An 8,510-nucleotide genomic window follows, 5' to 3' on the forward strand; every position below is an offset into this window, starting at 1 on the left:
TTGAGCTCCAAGCTCCATGCGATCCGGTTGAGCTCCAAGTTTCGTAGGTTCCAAGCTTTCGTCCATGCTCCCGCTCCAAGCTATCATTAGCTCCATGCGTTCTTTTATCTCCAAGATATAGTTTGATGCATCGCTCGGGATTCCGAGATCCTCATCAAACGCTTCGATGTTTGGGGAATAGATTTCATGGGACATTTCCGTCATCTTGTGGCAATCTATACATTCTCGTGGCGGTTGATTATGTGACGAAATGGGTGGAGGTACTTGCTAGCTCGAAAAATGATTCAAGCACCATGTCACCAATGTTCAAAAGGATTATATTTCCCCGGTTTGGAAGTTACGCGCTACCGCTCGATGCGAACACCTAAACGAGCGGTCTCCCATAAAATGAGTGGCTCGCTCGTTTTTTTTCTATATTCCGGCGCCCGATGAAGATTTTTCCCAATCCTTGCTCCCTCAACAAAAGGACTTAGTTTGATGAGATAGTATTGGAGAATTTAGAGCCTTTCTAACGTAAACAAAAGAGAAAATGACGAGGTTCGAAGAATTTACATCCTAGGGTTAACCGGGACTGCTAGTTAAGGTCGTAGCTAGACCGAGATGGCATTCAATCAATCAAAGAAAGGGAGAGTACAGAAGTACTTCCTCCCGACTTAGTATTCTCTGGATTGTACGGTTTGATCCTTTGGGTGTTGACCATGAACGAACCGCCCTTTCCGTTGTCAAGTTCCACCGCTCCATGAGGGGTAACGCTCTTTATGATGAACGGTCCCGACCATCTCGATTTCAGTTTACCTGGAAAGAACTTTAGTCGAGAGTTAAATAAAAGAACGAGGTCACCTTGTTGGAAGTTTCGGTTGAGGATGTGGCAATCATGCCACTTTTTAGCTCGCTCCTTGTAAATCTGTGCGTTCTCATAGGTGTCCAAGCGAATTTCCTCTAAGTGGTGGAGATCCAGCATTCGTTTCTCCGCCGCGGTCTTCCAGTCATAGTTCAACGCCTTTATAGTCCAATATGCTTTGTACTCCAACTCAACCGGTAGATGGCAGGCTTTCCCATACACGAGTTGGAACGGAGTCATCCCGATAGGCGTCTTAAATGTTGTCCTATATGCCCAAACCGCATCGTCAAGTTTCAAAGCCCAATCTTTTCTTGACTTGGCCATTGTTTTCTCCAGAATTTGTTTGATCTCCCGGTTAGATACTTCCACTTGACTACTCGTTTGGGGATGGTATGGGGTGGCTACTCTATGGTGAACATCATATTTAGTCAATATGACTCTATTAACAAAGTGTGTCCCTCCATCACTTATCACCACTCTTGGGACTCCAAATCGAGGAAATATAACCCTTTTGAACATCTGTGACACAGTGCTTGAATCATTCTTCGGACTAGCAAGTACCTCCACCCATTTCGTCACATAGTCAACTGCCACAAGAATGTATAGGTTACCGCAAGATGATGGAAATGGTCCCATAAAATCTATTCCCCATACGTCAAATGGTTCCACTTCCAATATAAAGTTCAGCGGCGCTTCATTTCTCTGCGAGATGTTGCCCGTTCTTTGACAAGCGTCGCATGAACTTTCATAGGTGGCCAATAGAAACCCGATTGTAGGATCTTTGCAGCTGTCTTGACCGAGGTGAAATGCCCTGCGTAGTCCGATGCGTGGCAATGATGTATCACTTGCTTCACTTACTCCTCTGGAATGCATCTTCGAAATAACCGTCCTTGCCTCTCTTAAACAAGAAAGGTTCATCCCAAAAGTAGTCTCTAACATCGTGAAAGAACTTTTTCTTCCCGTTGTAGCTTAACTCCGGGGGTACAACCTTGGCAACTAAATAGTTGACGTAATCCGCATACCAAGGGGTCATGTTCTTGATTTCCAAGCATAAGATGTGTACAACTTCGGGTATCTCCAATCTCGATAGATGATCCACCAATGTATTCTCAGCTCCTTTCCTATCGCGGATTTCTAGATCAAACTCTTGCAGAAGCAACACCCATCGGATCAAACTTGGTTTAGCATCCTTCTTCGTCAGCAAGTACCTCAAGGCGGCGTGATCCGTGTAGACGATGACTTTAGAACCCACCAAGTATGATCTAAATTTCTCGAAAGCAAATACTACAGCGAGGAACTCTTTCTCCGTGGTGGAGTAATTCATTTGAGCATCATCGAGCGTCCGACTTGCATAGTATATGGCGTAATGCTTTCCATCCTTCTTTTGTCCCAATACGGCTCCGGCCGCAAAATCACTAGCATCTTACATCAACTCAAAAGAAATACTCCAATCTGGGGGTTGGATAATCGGGGGTGATAGCGCCTTCTTCAAAACATCAAACGCTTTGTGGCATTTCTCATTAAACTCAAATGGGATATCCTTGCCCAAACGTGCAGTCAAAGGTCTCGCTATCTTCGAGAAGTCTTTGATAAATCTCCTATAAAACCCGGCGTGACCCAAGAAGCTTCGAATCCCTTTAACATTGGTCGGTGGCGGTAGCTTCTCAATCACTTCCACTTTCGCTCTATCCACTTCTATTCCCTTGTCTGAAATTCGATGACCAAGTACAATGTCCTCTCGCACCATGAAGTGGCATTTCTCCCAATTCAAAAACCAAATTCGCCTTTAGACACCTGTCTAACACTCGATGGAGATTGGTTAAACACGCATCAAATGAGGGTCCATGGACATAAAAATCGTCCATGAACACCTCTATAATATCTTCAATGACATCGTAGAAAATAGCCATCATGCATCTTTGAAAAGTTGCGGGTGCATTGCATAATCCAAATGGCATGCGTCTATATGCAAAAGTGCCGTAAGGGCATGTGAATGTCGTTTTCTCTTGGTCACTCGGATGGATAGGGATTTGGAAGAAACCGGAGTAACCATCGAGGAAACAAAAATAAGAATGCAGCGCAAGTCTCTCTAGCATTTGATCAATGAATGGTAGGGGGAAATGATCCTTATGGGTGTTTGTGTTAAGTTTTCGATAATCAATGCACATTCTCCATCCCGTAACCGTTCTGGTTGGTATGAGTTCATTGTTTTCATTAGGAACGACTGTGATTCCTCCCTTTTTTGGGACGACTTGCACCGGGCTAACCCAAGAGCTATCTGATATCGGGTAGATGATACCCACGTCTAACAATTTCAAAACTTCCTTCTTGACTACTTCTTTCATGTTCGGGTTTAGCCTACGTTGATGCTCTATCGATGATTTCGTGTCATCCTCTAAATGTATGCGATGCATGCAAAGACAGGGACTAAGACCCTTGATGTCTCTTAGAGTGTATCCTAGAACTTCCTTGTATTGCCTAAGCAACATGATGAGCTTTTCTACTTGATCCTCATCTAATGCATCATTAATGATGATGGGATAAGTAGAATTCAAGCCAAGAAAGACATACCTTAGCCCTTGGGGTAGGGGTTTCAATTCCACTTGTGGGGCATGTTTGGGGTCCCAATCAGCATGTGTATCTCCTCTCGGAACTTTGGGTGTGTCGAGGATGGCATGAGTAGTTGAGAAGAGGGCCTCGGAGTGCAAATCTTTCGTCCCAGGTGCAAATGGGCGGGCCGCCCAATCCGACGGGCGGTCGCTTGATTTGTCCGGGGAAGGATCGATTTTGCTCAGAATTATCAAGCAGGCCGCCTGATTTGGTGAGCGGTCGCTCGTTTTCGTTGAGGATTGGTCGAGATTACTCAGAACATTCGAGCGGGTCGCCTGAATTTCGAGGCGGTCGCTCGTTTGATCCGAAGATGAGTCGATTTTTCTCAGAGATTCCGAGCGGGTCGCCTGATTTGGTGAGCGGTCGCTCGTTTTCTTGAGCACAGATTCAAATTCCAGCGATTCTGGGCGGGCCGCCCGAAAATCTTAGCGGGCCGCCTGAAATATTGCAGAAACTTCATTTTCGGTTTCCCGATCATCTAGCGCCCGTCTTATCTCCTCGATCTCCTCCCAATTGCTATATAAACTTGCTTCTATGACCATTAGGGATATTTCTAGCGGATCTACTTCGCGGAATTCTCTGATCACTTCTTCCGCCATTGCTTCAAGTATATTCGCGTAACATACCGTATCATTTGTCGAGGGTTGCTTCAAATTCTGATCAAGTGTGAATTCAATTGTTTCATCTCCGATCTTCATTGTTAATCTACCAGCTTGGACATGAACTACGGCATCCGCTGTGCTAAAAAATGGTCGGCCCAAAATGATCGGAACTTTGGAGTCCTCATCCATATCTAGGACCACAAAATCCATTGGTACATAGAATCCACCAATCTTAAAGGGCACGTCTTCTAGAATCCCTGCTGGATACTTGATAGATCGGTCCGCTAGTTGTAAGGCCATCCTCGTGGGTTTCAAGTCGCCTATGTTCAACTTCTTGTATATGGACAATGGCATCAAACTCACACTAGTCCCAAGATCACATAATGCTCTATCAATTTCAATATTCCCCAACTTGCATGGAATAGAGAAACTCCCCGGATCAGACATCTTCGGGAAAAGTTCGTGCTTTGTGATGGCTGCGCTAATTTCGGTGCTCAATGCTACAGTCTCCTTTTCCACTACCCGCTTCTTCGTCAAAATATCCTTGAGGAACTTCGCATATGATGGCATTTGGAGAATTGCCTCATGGAAAGGCATTGTAATCTCCATCTTCTTCAGCATTTCCACAAACTTTCCAAATTGGCTGTCCTCATTAAATTTCTTTAAACGAAAAGGAAAGGGTATCGGGGGTACCTTAGGCGGAGGCGGAATGTAGACCGGTTCTTTCTCCGGTTCTTGCACTTTAGGAGTGTCTTCCTCTACTGCCTTGCCTTTTTCCTCTCTTGTTAGCCTTGGAGGTGTTGTCTTTTCAACCATCGGAGGGGTGATCTCGGGAAGTTGTTTTCCACTCCTTAGCTCCACTGCATTGATATGTTCCCGAGGGTTGATCTCGTTCTTACCGAGAAGCATGCCTTGCTGTCTAGACGAGGAGAAAGAGGAAAGTTGCGCTACTTGATTGTCCAAGATCTTCAAGTGAGCTTGTACTCCTTCCAACTGTTTCTTGAATGCAACTTGCTCATTTTCAATACTTCCAATGGATACTCCTTGTGATTTTTGACCTTGGAGAATTTGAAATAGCATATCTTTGATGTCCGGGTCTTGCTCCTTGGGTTGCAAGTGGTTTATAATTGGAATTTCCTTGGTAGCCTTGGCTCCCTTGACCTTGATGTTGGTACTTCGGTTGAAAACCCGGGGGTCCTTGGTTGTTCCATTGGAAAGCGGGCTGAGGATTTAGCGCATTCGACGTGTTCTTGTAGGAGAAATTTTGATGATTCCTCAATCCCGAGTTGTATAGGTTTGATGGATGAGTGTATTGGTTCGGGCCGACATAGTTGGCTTCTTCCGCTTCTTGATCAACCATGTACATACCCGGTTGAACTTGCACCGGATTGTGATCTTCCATAGCAGCTACTTGTTTTGCATTGGCTAGTTGAACCTTTATCTCAGCAAGGTCAGCTAACACCGCCTTAAGAGTTGCGTTCTCTCCCACATCACCTTTCACTGAACTTCTCATACTGAACTCGTTGGATGTATGGCTGTGTCCTTTGGCTAATTTTGCAATCGTCGCCTCTAACTCTTGAAAAGGGATGTCATAAATGTCGCCTCCACATGCCGCATCGATCCAAGACCGAGTGTCATCCTTCAACCCATATTTTCCTAAGTCTATATGCCATGATAAAATGCACCTAAACTAAATGCAATCCTAAGTAGATAGGCCTGAATGTGTGAAGGATCTATCCACCCCCCAGACTTGAATCATACACCGTCCACGGTATAGACTCTCGTCCAGAAAAGTAGAATCGAAAATAACGTATGAAAAGAACCAATAAGAGGGATAGAGAAGGCTTAGCTCTGCGAAATTCGTTCGCTCGCAATGAAGTTAACTCACGTCAAATGCAAGAGCTCTCACAGACTCTGTGAACTGGAACTTATCCAACGTTTTCTCTCGGAAGTCGATGTTCATCTCTCATGTGTCGGTGTAAACGCTCATAGATTAAGAAACGTTATCCGAACAAAAGCATAATAATAGCAATGCATTCCTAAAGATCAAAAATACAATCATGGTCTCTACTATGCTACAAAGAAAAAGAAAAGTTACCTAGTGCTCGGGTTGCCTCCGAGAAGCTCTTGTTTAACGTCATTACCTCGACCCATCTTGCTCAAATGATGGGAGGGTCTGAGAGGCGAAGATAATCTATCTATCGCCACCCTGGATGTTGAGCATTAAGCGCATCTTTTGTACCTCGTGGATGCTTGAGCCGTCTATCCTCCTTAGGTTTCCAAACTTATGCAGGAGGTGAATCTTGCAGACGTCTGAGCGATGGTTTTGCTCGTTTCGATCCTCTCTTTTTCATTGCTCATACTCGACAATCTGTAGTGGAAGGTTTAAACATTGATATAGAATTATGAGTGGGATACGTACGTCTCTCCAATGCTAGTTCTGCGTTCCTATCCATGTGTGTGTGTTCCTTGTCCTGAGCCTTTTAGGTAAGGGCTTCAACTCCACCTTCGGGACGTTATCTAGGCTCCAATCCGCTTTATTCAGCGTCCCCGTGCTAAGTGGTGGCTTTCTGGTCTCTAGAACGTCTTTGGAAGTCGTCGAGGAGGGTTCGGAGACGTTCGTAGAGGTATCGGGTGTGTCGACGTGAAAAACATCCGAAGAGCTCAGAGAGTGGAACCGGTCCGTTTACATCGTCTGAGTAAAACCGCTTTCTGGCCGAGATTGGAACCGATCCGGTCCCATATGGAACCGGTCTGTTTCCATCGTCTGTACAGATTCTGAATTTTTGTCCAAATCGTCATCCAAGGCCCGTTAAGCTCCGCAATATCCTCCCAATTGCTGTAGATACTTGTATGAGATTCTAGGAGTGATATTTCAAGTGGGTCAGTGTTTCGAAACTGATCAAACACCTCTTGAGTCAAAATGTCGTGCACATCAACGTAGCATGCAGACTCATTCATGGACGGTTGTTTCATATTATTGTCCAGGGTGAACTCAACAGTCTCGTCACCTATCTTCATGGTAAGACGACCAGCTCAGACATGTACTACTGCATCGACCGTATTCAGAAACGGTCGGCCCAAAATGATCGGTATCTTCGAGTCTTCATCCATGTCTAAAACAATAAAATCTACGGGAACATAGTAATCTCCGACCTTCAATGGGACATCATCGAGAATACATGCAAGATACTTGACGGATCTATCCGCAAGCTGTAGTGTCATCTCGTCGGCTTGAAATCTCCAATGTTGGGCTTCTTATAGATAGACAATGGAAGCAAACTCACACTGGCACCAAGATCGCACAATGCACGGTCAATCTCAATGTTTCCGATTTTGCAAGGAATCGAACAACTACCTGGATCAGATATCTTCCTTCCATGGCAACTCATGCTGTAGAATCGCAGCGCTCACCTCTGTGCTCAAGGCTACTGTCTCCTTCCCAATCACCCTCTTCTTAGTCAAAATATCTTTCACAAATTTCGCATAAGAGTGAATCTGAAGCATTGCTTCATAGAAAGGCATCGTAACGTCCAACTTTCGAAGCATATCAGCAAATCTAGAAAATTGTGTGTCCTCAGCATGCTTCTTCAATCGAGAGGAGAAAGGAACGGGTGGTACCTTAGGTGGAGGAATGACATATGGCGGCTCAATTTCCTCCGCATTCACTTGAGGTATCTCGTCAACAATTGCTTTCCCTTTCTCCTCGACGGTGTATCTAGAGATCATCCCTCTTTCTGTGGTCAGAGGGACTGTATCATGTAGGATTTCTCCATTTATAAGCTGAATGGCATTGATGTGTTCTCGTGAATTCAGTTCGGGCTTTCCAGGAAATGTGCCCTACTGTCTTGAGGGTTGTGAAGCAAGCTGCGCGATCACTACAAAAAAAAATGGTCATTTCCAACGGGTAAATCCGTTGGAAATGGCCAAATTTCCGTTGGAAATTAACGTTGCCAATGGATTTCCAACGGATTTATCCGTTGGAATTTCGTCGTTAGAAATCGGTGTCCGTTGGAAAATCGTTGGAAAACCGTTGGAATTTTCAACGGAATTGCAACGAATTTTTCCGTTGGAAATTTTCAACGGATTTCCAACCGGCATCCGTTGGAATTTTCCAACGGATTTCCAACCACAATTTCCGTTGGAATTTTCCAACGGAATTTCCAACCGCAATCCGTTGGAATTTTCCAACGGAATTTTCAACCGCATTCCGTTGGAATTTTCCAACGAAAAATTCGAAACATATTCCCGACCCGACCCGACCCGCCCCGCCACCGACCCAACCAAACCACGATCCCGAAACTCACTTCCCAGTAGGTCACCCATCCTTCCACTGCCCCACCTCAATCCTCCTTAACCCTAAAGTTCTAATTAGAACTCTTTCAACTCCTCCAATTTAAACTTCTGATATCATATAACATTAATATATATACATATTCAAATTCATATATATATAT

Source organism: Tarenaya hassleriana, unplaced genomic scaffold (assembly GCF_000463585.1).
Source record: "Tarenaya hassleriana unplaced genomic scaffold, ASM46358v1 Cleome77, whole genome shotgun sequence".
Classification (NCBI taxonomy): Eukaryota; Viridiplantae; Streptophyta; class Magnoliopsida; order Brassicales; family Cleomaceae; genus Tarenaya; species Tarenaya hassleriana.